Here is a 14,927-nt window from a genome sequence, read left to right as displayed (position 1 = left end):
GTAGGGGCTGCCGACGCCATCCCATAGGAAGCTGCTGAGAGGAAGCACAGGGGTGGCTGCAGGCAGGAACACGCTCACTGCGAGTTGCAAGTGGGAGCAAATGCCGGGAGGAAGCAGCCAGTGTGCGTCGCAGCCACTGGGAAGATGCACAGACCTTTTCTGGGCGTTGGGCTGTGATAATGAACCGGAGTCATGAAAAGCCTTGGAGGGTCTGTGACCGTGGGCAGCAAAGAGGTGGGGGAAGATAGGAAAGGGAGAGGCCATTTCAGGACATACAGCCTGCAGAGTTGCTGGCACGTTGTTATGGTGATAAACATTTTAGTATTATAATCCAACTTCATGCAAGTTGTCGAGTGTAGCCTATACGGCCCTCCCGTCAACCACCTTCACCGATCTTCCCTGAGAAAGGACCCATTTGTGGGGATGTGTGATTTCTGAAAGATTAACCTTCACCCATTTTGGTTTTCTAATCTCTTTTAGTGAAGATGTATGAGTTTTAAGTATCATTTGTACTTTTGTTCAAAGCACTCCTGAAACTACTCTTTGCAATGGCCACTTGGATTATTTCATGCCCTTGCTTTTTCAAAAAGTGAAGACATTTGACAAAGTAGCATTATCAAGTTGTTGCCATCAATTCACTTACCTCTTTGGCAAACAAGAATATGAATACAACATACAAATAGATAAAAGCATACAGATAGAACTTGAGCAACATATTAATAAATATGCTTATTTGTATTTTTAATTATACAGATTACTGTATCAGTGTTAACATTAATTTTTAAAAAGTCTCTCACGCCTAAGAAAAATGATATGCTAACTTTCTAAAAATTAAAATGTTTAAAATGTAAATGAGCATAAATATGTATCTTCTGTGTAGCAGATTTCAGAGCCAAATGGCACACTGTATAAAATTTTATGTATTGTGTGGCTTTAATTCACGTGAATGCTAATACTCTGCTTCTTTCCACTGCTTCATTTCTGCCAAGAACTGTTTTAGCATTTCAAGCCTTCCAGCAACATAAAACTGGAAGGAGAAGATTTTTTTGATTTGCAAGGCCTCAGTATGAAAGTATTGCTGTATCTTATGCTTTTCTTAATACATACATGTATATATTATTAATTCATGTTTTGTAGTGGTGTGAAATACTCGTAGTATGACATTAACACCCTCCTGGGAGGATAACAATTGTATTTCTTTCATGTCGTCATTTCTTTGAATATAGTAATCCTAAAATTGTGCCTAGGAAACCCTTATACCACGCTACAGCATAGTGTTATGACTGTAACCAACATTTGGTGAGCTTGGCCAATGTGATATTGGGGTGTATCAAGTATCAGGGTGAATCTATATGGTCCCAGTAGTCTATAACATATGAGAAAATGTACAGTGTATGCTATTTATTGTTTTATTTTTTAAATATAAAGGCAGTATCTAAGCAAGCTGAAAGAATCTATAATTCCTTTATTCTTTGTCTTTGGAGAGCGCCGCTGGAGAATGGCCAGGTACAAAGCTTTTCTGGGTTAGATGCTTCAGAATTTGTGGTTAGAAACTGGCTTGTAGAATATTTCGCTTGTCAGTAGCCTGGAGAGATGCAGGACTCCTTGTCAGTTTTTACTGACACATGTTGAGTCACAACTACATTGCCACACATGTCATTGCATGTAGCTGGTCAAATGTGCGTGGGTGTTTGTGCATGCGCCAAAGATGCATTTTGCCTGGATGATAGCTTGATAAATCATTACTGTAGTTTCCATTGTCCATGGAACTAAGCTATAAATTCCTTGGCAGTCAGGGTTACCTGGAGACTCATATAAAGGTTGCTAGTATAAAGGTAGCTTGCTTTGTTATTTCAGATGCACGAGTGTGCCAAAAAGCAAGGCTAATGGTCTGCATTCCAAAGCTCAGGACAGAGCCAGATCAGCAAACTGGAGACCTCTTGTCTATCCTATTTATTCCAGCTGGTCAGGACTTTTTTGGTAATCCAATTTTTATTTTCGAAATACTGATCTGTCACAAGCAGAATTTTTTCAGTAGAGCATAACCATTTTCACATAATTTACACTGGAGAAATATTTATTAGGTCCTGGATGGAATTAACGCTCCTAGCCAGCAGCTCGTGATGAGAACAGTTCAATGGCATGTAGGAGAGTGCTTTCAAGGCTGTGTTTCTTTGATGAGCATGAGTTTCTGGTGTCACATCTGAGTAGACTAACAATGTTACTCTTGAGGGTAAATCTCTGTTATTCTTCCCCCATTTCACTTCAAGATGTCCAAAGATATTTGGCTTCATTCTGATGTCTAGTAGAACATTAATAGTAGAAAAATATTGAAATTTTAATGGGATGAGGTAGGGAAGCCATTTTCTGACCAGCTCTGTGCAATAAGTAGTACCGTGGTTATGCCCTAATACTGTGTAGAAATATTTTGCCTGTCTTTAAATCTTGCCAATGAACTTCTTCACGCTAGAAGAGTGTGAGAATTAGAAATTCCCTGATCTGTGGTGACCTTGACAACTCTATCTTCCTCTTCCATGCGTATCTAAACACAGGAGAAATTCTGTGCTGTAGCATATTGTCAGATGGATCTCAGTAATTTCTCTCTTTCTTTGCACTATTAAGTTTTGTTGGTAGCTAGTTTAAACTTATCTGAAACCGAGGGTGCAACCATTCCCTTTATTTATGATGGTGGTAAGGATTAGGCTTCTTTATACAACCAGGAAGCTAAAACAATAGCAGCCTCCACCCTGTTGTGGATTCTGGGGGTTGCTGAGTGGATGATTTAAAAGGTAATCTAAACAGTTAGGAAGCAGCCAGGTTGATTTCCAACAATAAAGAGATTCATTTGGGTTAGTTTCCAGATACCTGAAAAAATGTTAGTACCTTAAATAACTACTTAGTTTATAAAGCAAAGTTTGCTGGCAAATTCCAAAAAATGGCCAGTTGGCTACATGAATTTGTAAAGGGAGGTATGAGTACTCTCATTTACTAATGGCTAATAATAAGTTGTTTTCAAAATGAAAAATAAACAACAGGGGATGACCCAGTCTTTGGTCTTACAGAATCTGAGTCTCCCTTCCTTTTGCACCCTGTTGCCTAACATACATATATAAATATAATGTTATTAGTGATACTAGCTTTCTTAATAAATGAGAAATTATATACCTGATTTGCTACACCTTTTCCCAGCAGCCTTTGGTTCACAAATCACATTTCAGAATAGTAATTAAATGAGGAAGTTAGCAAATTGTTGCTAGTTAGTTTAGTTTGCATCAATCATACAGCTCTGCAAGAGTTTTGTGACAGCATAGCATTGATCTAAATAGAGAAATAAACCTCATATTATTTCTGTTTACTATTGTAGTTCCTGAGGCTCTAAGCAAAATTTTGGTTAGGCTCTAAGCAAAAAATACTGTTGTTGTAATAGGCATTTCAAAAAAGTAAAATTGCTGCCTCAAAAAGTGATTTATGTGTTAGTTATTGATTCTTTTAGTTTCTGGTAGATTATTTAACTTGAAAGGAAGGGACGCATTTATAGTGGTTGCATAGTACTCAGATCTCTCACGTCCTTGATCACTCTAATGTGTTCCAAGCATAGATTAGCGAAGAAAAAGATCTTATCTCCTGCATTATCTCAGAAGATGTTCGTTCATTATGAGTTTTCTCTAAGTTGTGAGATGTTCAACCTGTCTGAAACTGGGATATGCAAAAGACAAGAGATGGAGAATGAAACCATGAAGGGGGGTGAAGTGACTGTGAAGAAAAAGGAAGATGGTTGTTTCCTGTCAGAACAAAGTCCCACAGAAGCATCAAAAATTCCCTTCAGGTTGTGAAAGTCAATGACATGATGCTTTTAGTCTTACGAACTTGAATCTCTTGTAGGCTCCTATCTGTAGTTTACTTATCCATAGAGATTTTGTGAGGGGAGGAACTACTTGGATTCCAAGATGTCTAGTATTTCAATTTTTACTATTATGTGTATTATCTGATATTGGCTGGGGACCATAGAGGTCTGTTATCTTAGCATTATACAAGAAGTAACAAATCACAATTTGTGTCAAAAATATTCCATTGTCTGTGATGGATGCAGCAGATGTCCAGGAGAGAAGTTAGTCTGAATTTTGAGGTAAGGTTTGATTTTTGTGCAAAGGTCATAAGTCTGGATAACCTCCTTTTCCAGCCAGAGTTCATCCATACAACAGACATCCAAATATTACTGTCATTGGCAAGTCTTTCTTCGGGTGCTGGAAACAAACCTGTGTTCGCCTGGATTATGTGGTGATTCCAACATTTGTACAACTTCATACTATTTGGTATACTACCCGTTCTTTTACTGCAGCTGATAAGATGATAGAAAGAACATTGATAATGTTCTGTGGCAGGTAAGTGTTCAAGTCATGTAGACCCATACAAGTTTCAATTATTGTTTATGCAGCTCCTTAAACTTAATGCGTTTGCATTTAGTCACTGCAAGGTTATGATCGTGATGACTCAGCATACTCCTGCACACCTCAACATGAATAGTCTGCTCCTAGGCACTTGCAGCTCTAGGTGTGCTCTTGGAAGGACTCATTTCCAAGTCCTGCATAGCTTTTACTGAAAACATGCGTGAAGGAGGGAGGATGATTCACCTCTTGGATGCATACAGCTGTAGCTGGGTTGTTTGTGGGGCAGTTCAGTGTTTCCTTGAGTAAGTGTACTAAAACAAAACTGGGGACAGTCTCGAGAAAGTTCCATCAGCCCAGTCAGATATTAAGAAAACCTATTTATTTTTTTTCTCTGTGTGTGTTTTTTTGTTGTTGTTGTTTGTTTTTCTTATGAATATCGTAACATATGCATTTGTAACCTAATAAATTGGAGAGAAGTACATCACCAACACAGGCGGGAACTCTTCCTGTGACATCTGTGCAGTTTCTTACATGTTCTAGTTGAGGCTTTGGATATTCTTAATAAAAAAGTTTCTATAGAAACATAACAGTGGTCATAGGCATAATGCCTGCTGAAAAGGGATGCCTTTTAAATAATCCATTGTGTTTATGTTCCAGTAAACTAATCAAATCTTCCCGTAGAATAATACAGAGAGCAGAGATGAGTCCATATAATGAAATGTGGGAAGAAGCCATTTGTCTTCTGATTTAAGCTTCTGTGTATAACTATTCACCTCATTTCAATTTTAACCTAGAAAGAAACTATTTTTAATATAAAGAGTCTTTTAATTTTGCTGGAGGTCTGTACTTGCATGTTAAAAGTAGATACTTTTTTAAAATAATGACCTCTGGTAGTTTGCTGAATGATTAAATAATTTTAAATTCTGGATCATTTTGAGGCTGCCAGTATAGCATCTTCTATTATTGTAACTACATTTCTTGATACATTTTTTTTCCTTCTTTTTGGAAGCCAATTGTCAGCTTTTAAGATACTGATGTTTACACTATGTGGGTTAATTTTCTCTTTAATTTGCAATTTTGGTCAACTTAGGGCATCTCTAAAACTGTCACTAATGTTTCTTGATGTCCAGCCTGTGATTGTGACTTCTTTTTCCTGGTTTCATGTAAACGTCTACGTTATGACTTTGATCTTCGTACGTACTGAGGATTTTGTTATTAAGCAGCAGTGTGTAGTGAAAATAACTAACATAAATTTGGTATGTTAACTTTCAGAAGCTACGCTGATTCAATAAATTTCCCTGACATTAATGGGTAATGTACCTAAGCTTCCTCACTGTAAGTGTATAGCTGGTTAGGAGTTCAAGTGAATCATATGATAATCTTGTCCATGGAAGGAAACTACCAAGAACACAGCAACCAGATACCATAGTATTCCTTTAAAGGGAAGTTATTTATTTGTTAGGAACACTGCATAAATCATCTGTTATTTCATGTGCTCCTGTTCCAATGATCAAGTTTGTCTCTTCTCTTGCTTGCTTCTATGCTCAAACCTAGTGTACTGCTTGTAAACTGTTCCTGTTTCTTTCAGTTTGTATTCACCTCTTTCTTCTTCCTTGCTTCACAGTGTTTCAGCAAAACCTCTGTTGCTGTGCTCACATACCATCTTAAAATGTTTTTACTTTCTTCAAGGTCTTTTATGACACTGGCCTATGAGGAACAGAGTTTGTGAAAGTGTGTACAGTCCTAGAGATAGTCCATAGAACATGTGATGGGTATGTATGGATACAGGAAAAAACAAACAAACAAAAAACACAAAACAGTTTAATCTTTAGGACAGTAAAGTTATAAAGGCAAGTTCTAAATACCTGGTGAGGCAGGAATTGAAAAATACTGTTGTATCCTGAACTGTTTTGGCAGGAACTTACTAAAAAAATACAAGACGCCCCAGGAATTTGATTTATTTATTTATTTATTTTTAAAAGAAAAATATTGAGTGAAATGCTGTTTTCAATGCAGTGAATGGCAGAGCTTCAAGGACTTTTTTTGATTAGTGGGAGTTTTGCCTGACCTTCAGTGGAACCAGGATTTCACTCTCCATTTTCACTGCTTTTCATATTGAAGGATCTGCAGTGATTCATTGTTTCTAGATTTGCTGTATCCTCAAATACTGGTGAGTTACATAGCATTTCTACTTCTTGTGTCAGGTAAAAGCTACTAGCTCACATCAGTGTTATAAAGTAATTTTTAAAATACTCTTCATTTCCTGTCTTGAAACTTTTGTGGGATTCTGTAAGCAGAGATCTTCAGCTATTTCCCCTTCATATCAAGGAACAGCATCCTAGTCCTGCCAACACAAACAAATGAGAACTTTGATTATGGCAAATATTGGACTTTATATTTTTCTGGAAGTAACATCTGCAGTAGTGTAGTTGTCAATGGATTCTGTGTGTAATCTCCACTGAGTCAGGAATTATAAGATTCCATAAGAGAGGATACAAGAGGTATAAAAATGAAAGGGATCCTGAAGCTGGAAGCAAAAATCCTGCATGTATGTAGTTATTAAGCAAAACAGAAACAAAAGACTCCAGGGGGACATGCTTCTGGTGCAGCATTCATTGGATTCCAATTCTCAGTCTGAATTGGTGCTTCTTTGGGAAGCACACATGCCAGATACACAGCAGATGAAGGCTGCTGTTGTAGCAGTCCTTTGTGTTGCTCTTCTAGTGATGGTTCTGTTGAGTTTTTCTACTTTGTGCCTGAGTTCAAATTTTACTGGAATAGCTTGGCTCCCTTACCGTCATTTCACATAGCAGTTTTTCTTCTTAAAAATGTAGCTGGATCTAGATGTTCTTGACTGAGAGCTAGGAGAGTTTTGTAGCTGTGGGGTTTGCCTGCACACCTGTGGCTGAATGTAGTTTAATTTGCAGGAACATGGACTCTTACCATCACTGAGCTAATAAGTCAGGTTCATAGGCTCTTTTTTTTGAGCAGATAGCTTCTTGTTTCCCTCCCAGATTGCCTTCTCAAAGCAGAAGGGCCGTGTCAATAATTCATTAGGTGAATAAATGTGTGTATATTTATCTTGTGAATAAATTAGTTATATTTAACATTTTCCACATTGAATTGCGTTGAGTAGAACCGACCTTTGAAAGTATTCCTTCTGGCTTCAGGGGAGAAACAGGACACACCCTGCAAGAAATTAAACATGACAGTTACAATTAATAATGAGTTTTGCTCGACTTGACTCATTTGAAAAAAAAACCTTTACTGAGTATCTTAAGAGAAGGGTGTCAGCTGTAGTGCGAAGGAATCAGAGTAGGAGTCCACAACTCAGTGCCAAGGAATAGCGGAGTGTTTACAATGACTTACTTGCAGTGGAGACCTTGGGTTTATATCAACACGGCAGATTGCAACCAGTTCCAGTTGTAACTTTACTAAAATAGTCCTCTACATTGAAAGTTTTTTATGTATTTGTTTCCCAGACACATTCTGTGCACATAGAGTGTTGCGCTTGCTGACTGTGGGAGGTTAAAACCACTAACTGTCTCGTGGCATGGTTAGCACAAAGTGAGACTGAAGGTGTTCCTGTTTTTGCTGATAACGAAAAGAGAGCAAGACAACTGCAGCTCGCTCATTTGTAATTCTGTAACAGCTCCAGAGTTCACAATTTGTACCTTCTTTACTATTATAAATTTAAATATTGCAGCTCCCTTGACTACAATGTTTGATACCTACCCAAATATTAACCACACATTTTAAAAACGGGTTTAAACTAACATAGCAAGCAAGGTAATGTAAGCAAATTTCTGCTTGAAATTCCTTTCTGAAGGTGTGAAGTAGGTAGATAGCAAAAGACGTATCTGGGTCAAGTAATTTTGACATATATTTTCTGGCACTTTGGGATACTTTTGGTGTTCTCTGGAAAACTTTGGATAGCAAAGAGGATTGAATGAAGCAGTAGCTTAATTGTTATTCTGCTTGTTCTTTTTGATATATTTTTTTTTCAGATAAAATGATACAATAAACAGGGATTTGCGTTTAACATGTTAAATATTAGTCAGCTACGTGGAGTTGTTTGGTTTCATTTGGAGTCCAGGTACATACTTCATGTAATTTGGCTTAATAAACCATGACAGTCATTTAGCAGCCGCTCTCCAAAAAGAAACTCTAGTGTGGAATGTATTTTTCCTACAATACAAATCCTGGAAGCACTTTGCTGGGTTTCTACCAATGTAACAGATACAATCTGTGACTTGATTAAATTATTCATCGTTTTTTAAAAATTTCAAGCACTTCTCTACCAATCTATACAGGCAGCCTGGCATGTCAAATAGGCATTTGTTACCACTGGCTAATAGTATAAGAGAAAGTATTGGTTAATATATTTTATGAGTAATGTCAATATACGTCATACACAAGTTCAGTTAAAATTTGTGTATTTGTGTTGCTTATGATGACTTGTTGAATTATGTATGAGAATAACGTAAATAATATCATGAAAATGTGTGGAATTCAATTACAGTCTCATTGCAATGGCATCTAACTGTAATAATATATAAGCAATTAACAATTTGCAGAAAGGACTTTTGGGAAAATTACATGTTCTTTGGTGTTTTTGTTTGTTTGTTTGTTTTTTAACTTGTGTACCTTACTATACAATTATTATATTGCACATACTTATGTGTGCAAAATCAAACGTTTGTAGGTCGAGTAACAGAATTGTCATTGGCTTCAATGCTGCACATTCAGTACAGTGGTGTAGAATTCAAAAGCTTATATTGACTGGAATGTAAGAAGAGATAACATTATGCAATAGTGGTTATACTGTAAATAGCTTATGGCAAATTTTGCTCATGCAAAATTATTTCACTGAAAGGTTAGGTTTTAGTAGAACACTCTTGAAAATAAGGTGTTTATTGGAAGGCTACACAGCAATATATAGGATGCCTCTGTGTGCCATAAAAGTAGTTGCTGTTGCAGCTTATGAGGATTTCAGTAACAGCTCAATTAATATGTGGTGTCTTTTAAAGGGGTGTTTATGACAATTTCAAGAGATAACTAAAGAGATTCAGAAAGCATATTTCTGAGAGAGATCTTAATAATGAGAAGGCAAGCTAGACAGTACATTTTAAACCAAGTGATAATGACCATCTCCTTTTAGGAGGGTGATTCTGCACACTTTAAAGAATTTCAGGTGCACACAATATCTCAGTACATTAACAAAAGGGTTTTCAACCTCTTGGCACATTTGGTACCACTTAGCTAGACCATGACATGTTTTGGATATTTTCCATCTCACACACGTGTGCTTTAAACTCTGTAGTGCTCCAAACTATGCCTTGTAGCTGGAAGGAAAATATGCAAAAGCTATTGTACAGAGCAGCAGAAGTACTTTGTTTGGGAAAGAGAGCAAGCTAGAATCATTATTATTCAATTACTTTTGTCTTGATCAGAACATAAGACTCAAATTGTATATAAGACTTTATTTTGTATTTGTATATTTTAATATATATTACTTTGGAAATTAAAAAACAAAACAATAACAAACAAACACAAAATACCTTCTTGGAATGAAAACATTTTTAGTTTGGGTCAGAGCATTTTTTACTACAGATTATTTAAATAAGTAATGCGGAAAACTTTCATAATGTATTTTACATTTTAGAAAGGAAAACTTCAGCCAAAGCAGTATGTGTATGATCTATACTGATAGAGTCTGACACTATGAGTCTGTATCTTTGATGATTAAGCTGCCTCGTTGAAACTTTTTACAGGATTCTACTGAAAAATGTAACAATCCTGAATGAGTTGCCCTTGGCTTTCACTTCTTAAGGTATTCAGTAATCAAGTTTCTTCAAATGAAGAAAGCTAAATGACTGTCCTGAATTGTAGGTTTTGAATGTCAGACATCTGTAAAATTAAGTTCTTTCTCAAGTCTTGATGAATAGGGTACTTCATTAATTAGCTGAAATAGCTTTAAGCATTAGAATACAGTAAGAAGCTCTTTATCTATAATTAATCATACAAAATGGCATTAAACATCATTGGAAGAAATTAAAGGCCTTGAATAGAACTTCTCAAGTCATGCTGGAACAAGAATAGCAATGTTTGCAAATTTTTGATCCTTGTTACTGTCATCTGAAAAGTTTCATAGGGTAGGCCAATTTACATAACCTGAATAAATATAGGAGTTTGAGAACACAAGACATGATTAAGTGGCAAATTCCTGAGTAAGATCCTGGCCAAAGTTGGAAGTTTTCTACTGTACAAAGATGAGGACTTCAATCATATCTGTCTTTATGGATCCAAAAGTATATTTTGCTGAATCCAAAGTAATGAGTTTAAGCTCTTTTTGAATTGCACCAAGGCCCACTGCCAGTTAAACCAGTTCTATACTAGTGACTGGACTCTAAAGAGCAATGCAGACATATGGTAATCACAGCACTTCCTTCGATTCTTGCATTCATTATGCCTTAAATAATCTTAACTCTTAGGCCACTTTGATTACCAAGGAAAGAAAATAGTATTAGAACAAAAACAAATGATTACGTAGCAGTCATGAGTAAAATTAATACGGGGAGTTAGAAAGAAACTTCCAGCCATTTAAGGAGAGAAGTTCAAGAACAGTGTTCTTGACATGATAGTGGTGGCAAGATAGTGGTGACAAGGTTGTTTCTGGAATAGAGTGTAACAATTTTGGACGAGAGTGTCCATGATGGGACAGGAAAATTCACAGAGATGGAAAATTAAGTTTATGATAGGAATCCTTGCATATATGATGTGTTAGTATCTCTCAGTGGAATTGAAGGGTTTTGTTTGCTTCTACCTTGCCTAGCTACATGACTCTCTCATCCCTGGGCTTCTGGTCGTCACTCAGGAAGATGGAAAACAATCTTTATTTATCTTTGAAACATATTTTTGATTCTGATTTTTTTTTTCCTTCTAAGATTTGAGAAATGGCACAGTTAACAACATGACATATCCAGATTATGGTGGTACTGCTTGAGTCATTCAGACTTCTTAGGTGTACCGTATCTATGTGCTAACTGTTAAAATAACTGCTCTTTTTGGGGTCAGGTCATTAACCCTGGTTGTACTGGCAGGGATATGCTCTAAGATGGTATCATCCAGGGTTGAAAAGCATTCTTTTTCTTTGTTGTTAGGTTTGTTTGTTTGTTTATTTGTTTTGTCGGTGACAAAAGACACTTAAGCTCTCTACGATTCCCTTCTTTCGCTGGTACCTCTCTTTGGCACTTTATAGTTGTTGGTTTTGCAAAATTTCTGTCTTTTCTTTCCTTTTTTACCACCTTTCTGAAAACACTTTATTCTGGAACTTTCTATTAGATGTAAGACTGGCTATCTCAAACAAGTGGGCAAAGGACTACTGTGTGTTTTATCTGCAGAGGATCAGAGTGATCCCAATTTAAGGTATACTGTCTCGTCTCCGCTGTTCCCCACATGTCAGTACATCTCTCCTTTGTTCTCGAATCCAGCTAGGCTGCAGAGTGAGCTGCTGTGATCATGCCCTTCACTAGAAGGCACCCTGAAGTCCTTTCTTTTGTATTTTCCTCTACATTTTGGAGAACCATGACACAGTTTTCAAAGTCACTCCACACCTGCAGCTCCCATTGATAGGCGTTAGTTGAGTTATGCATGCTTGCCCATTAATGGAGGGACCCACTTTTTCTCCCCAATATGATTAACGGCTGTGAGACTGTGATCCTGGAGGTGGCAGAGTCTGGAAGTGCTGCTCTTGAGGAGAGGCCCAAGGAGGACGTGCTGAGGTGAGACATGAGGCCGGAGATGTGGTAGCGGAGAGGGAGAATAATGACAAGGTACAGACAGGCCTAGTAGGAAGGTAGTATGCAACACAAAAAAAAAAATTGCTGCTGACATAAAAGTACGTATCTAGGCCAAAACCCTAGAGAGGTCGAACTGTGGAGAGGGAGAATCAGACATACTGGATGGAAGGACTCTTCTGCCAGACCTGGCTGTCATGGGTGGCAAGGTGTATCCCTTCAACACATAGTAATGTGTGATGACAGAAACCTTAAGGAAATCTGGTGTATCATTTGTGTTAAGTGTAATTTAAATGCTAAATTCTAAAAGAATTAGCTAATGTAATACGTTGTGGTAAGCAGTATTTTTGAATTATGGATGTGCAGATATTCTCTGAGTTACTCTTACAATAGTTCTGTTTTGTTTGTTTTTAAACAACTGAAAAATATATTTACTTTGTTTTTGAAGTAGTTACAGGTGGGTTTTTCTGGTTTTTGTTTTTAATTTGACGCACACATGGCATGTAATTCAGTTGGTGCTTTAGTCAGTGCTTTGTGCATGTGGAGATATGAGTGGATATAAAGTTTGGTTCAAAACTACATAAGACTGTAGCCAAAAAATAGTGTTTCATCTGCAGAATGCCATTTAGAAAGAGTGATTTCACAGGATGCCACACAGATGCTGTTGTTGTGCGTATCTGACAAGACCTATGAATTTCATGTGGAACAGAAATGTTTTTCTTCTGTTCACTGTTAAACTTCCTACATGAAGCGCGTCCTTAATATTTAACAGATTTTACTACTTTTTTTTTTTTTTTCAGTGTGCTACAGAATTCAAATATTGCGATGCCATGATCCGATCCTTGCTTCCAACCAGAACCTCCCTTAGCTTTCTCAGCCAGTCTGTCCTGTGAGCCACATGGCGCTGCATTTGGTATTCCTCATATCCTTGACTTTTTGCTGCTACCTCTAGTTTGGATCCAGTAACATGTACTGTGGAGGCCATGGTCTTCTTTCCATTTCACTTTGCTAAGAATTTCTCATATACTTAAGTTGAAAATTTGTCTTGAAAACCAGTCCCTCCTACACTGTTATGTCCCTCCTGTACTGTTGAAGTACATTTGCTCTTCCATGTAGCGTGCATCTTAACAGATTGAGAGACGGTATCAGATGTAAAAGATCCCATGAAATCCTCTTATTTTCGATACCCATTTCTCGTAGCCACTGAGTTCGTTATGTTCAGAGCTCCATCTGGGATATGTTCACAGCTCAGATTATCTTTTCCTGTAAGTTTTTGAGTCGTTCATCTTTGCCTTTACAACTTCTCTCTCCCTTATGCCCACATGAGAATGAAGGGGACAGTAGTCATTATTTTCTCCTTACACTACTTTTTTATTATAGCTGCTGCAATAATTGACAGCCAGAAACCCCATGAAGTCGTTCTGTCACTTTTCACTCATTTTTGAAAACTGTTCAGTGTTTTAAAGTTCATTCGAGCTTCTCCGATGGCAGTGCCTCTATGTTAATGAAGAGGGAAAAGAACCTTTCTGCAACATCACAGAATCACAGAATTTCTAGGTTGGAAGAGACCTCAAGATCATCGAGTCCAACCTCTAACCTAACACTAACAGTCCCCACTAAACCATATCCCTAAGCTCTACATCTGAACGTCTTTTGAAGACTTCCAGGGATGGTGACTCCACCACCTCCCTGGGCAGCCTGTTCCAGTGCCTAACAACCCTTTCAGTATATGTAGGGTCTTTACAGAGTTGCTGTGAAAATCATGTATAACTTCTTGGCATCTGTGCCCTAGAGCACAGGTTCTGCTGACTTCAAAGTAGGCACCACGCCATCTGAACAGATGGGTATTAATGTAAGCATTGGATATAGATGTTATGGACATGATTCCCAGTTCCAAATGTTACAAAAATGCTCTCTGTCCTGAACTTCCACCTCTGGGTGTAAAGGATATGCTGTAAATCCAGCTCAGTGAAGAGTTAGTTTTACAATATTAGAAATTCAATTCTTGGATCAACTGTGTCATTTGCAATGTTGGCTAAGGGTAGAAAATTTCTCAGAGGAACTTGCTTATGTTTTTGGAGGAGTTCCCACGAGCAAAAGATACATAAAAAAAAAAAAAAAAAAAGCATCCGTGGCATCTACCATTTTCATATGAATAAGTTACATTGTGAAGCCATCACAGAAGAAAAGAATAGTGTGATTTTTCTGTACACGCAAATGGAGATGGCAATTCACTGGGAATCTGATGAACTTCATTTGCCAGACTTGTCTGTTGCCCAGCATAATGTGATGGTTATTTTGGGTGAAAGATTTTTTTCCTCTGTTTGCCCTTTCTTCCCCTATATTTTTCTTGTAAGCCAGTATAGTAGAGTTGACAGATGCTTTCCTTGTCCTTGCTGACAACAATGTGTGTTTTTGCTTTCTGGGGTCTAAGCATTCTCCTGATTCTTCCAAGGATTCTTCTACATCCCACCAAACTGGATTTCATCTCTACTGCCAGAGTTTTTATGAGTCCTACTATTTTCTGAAATATTTTTGTGGGTCCTATTTGCAACTTCCACTCTGCGTCCTTTCTTGAGATGTAACAAGATGTATTCTGAGCAGTCTGATGAGAGGTGCCCAGTGATTAGCAATGATCTGAATTCTGACATTAAAAAGCAGCAGTGGGAGAGCTAATGATGGCATCAGCAGTTGTACCCAGTGATTCAAGAAGAAGTGTGAAGTGACGAAACTGTGGTCC

General features: G+C 37.5%; 1 protein-coding gene across 2 annotated transcripts in view; it reads left to right on the top strand.

The window, feature by feature from the left end:
* Positions 1 to 14,927, top strand: part of PRKCE (protein kinase C epsilon) — a 295,529-nt gene that overhangs the window by 25,456 nt on the left and 255,146 nt on the right. The gene's annotated exons all lie outside the window — the stretch shown is intronic.

Source organism: Anas acuta, chromosome 3, assembly GCF_963932015.1.
Source record: "Anas acuta chromosome 3, bAnaAcu1.1, whole genome shotgun sequence".
Taxonomy (NCBI): domain Eukaryota; kingdom Metazoa; phylum Chordata; class Aves; order Anseriformes; family Anatidae; genus Anas; species Anas acuta.
The sequence above is the reverse complement of the archived record's forward strand: the minus strand, read 5'-3'. Positions and strand labels throughout refer to the sequence as shown.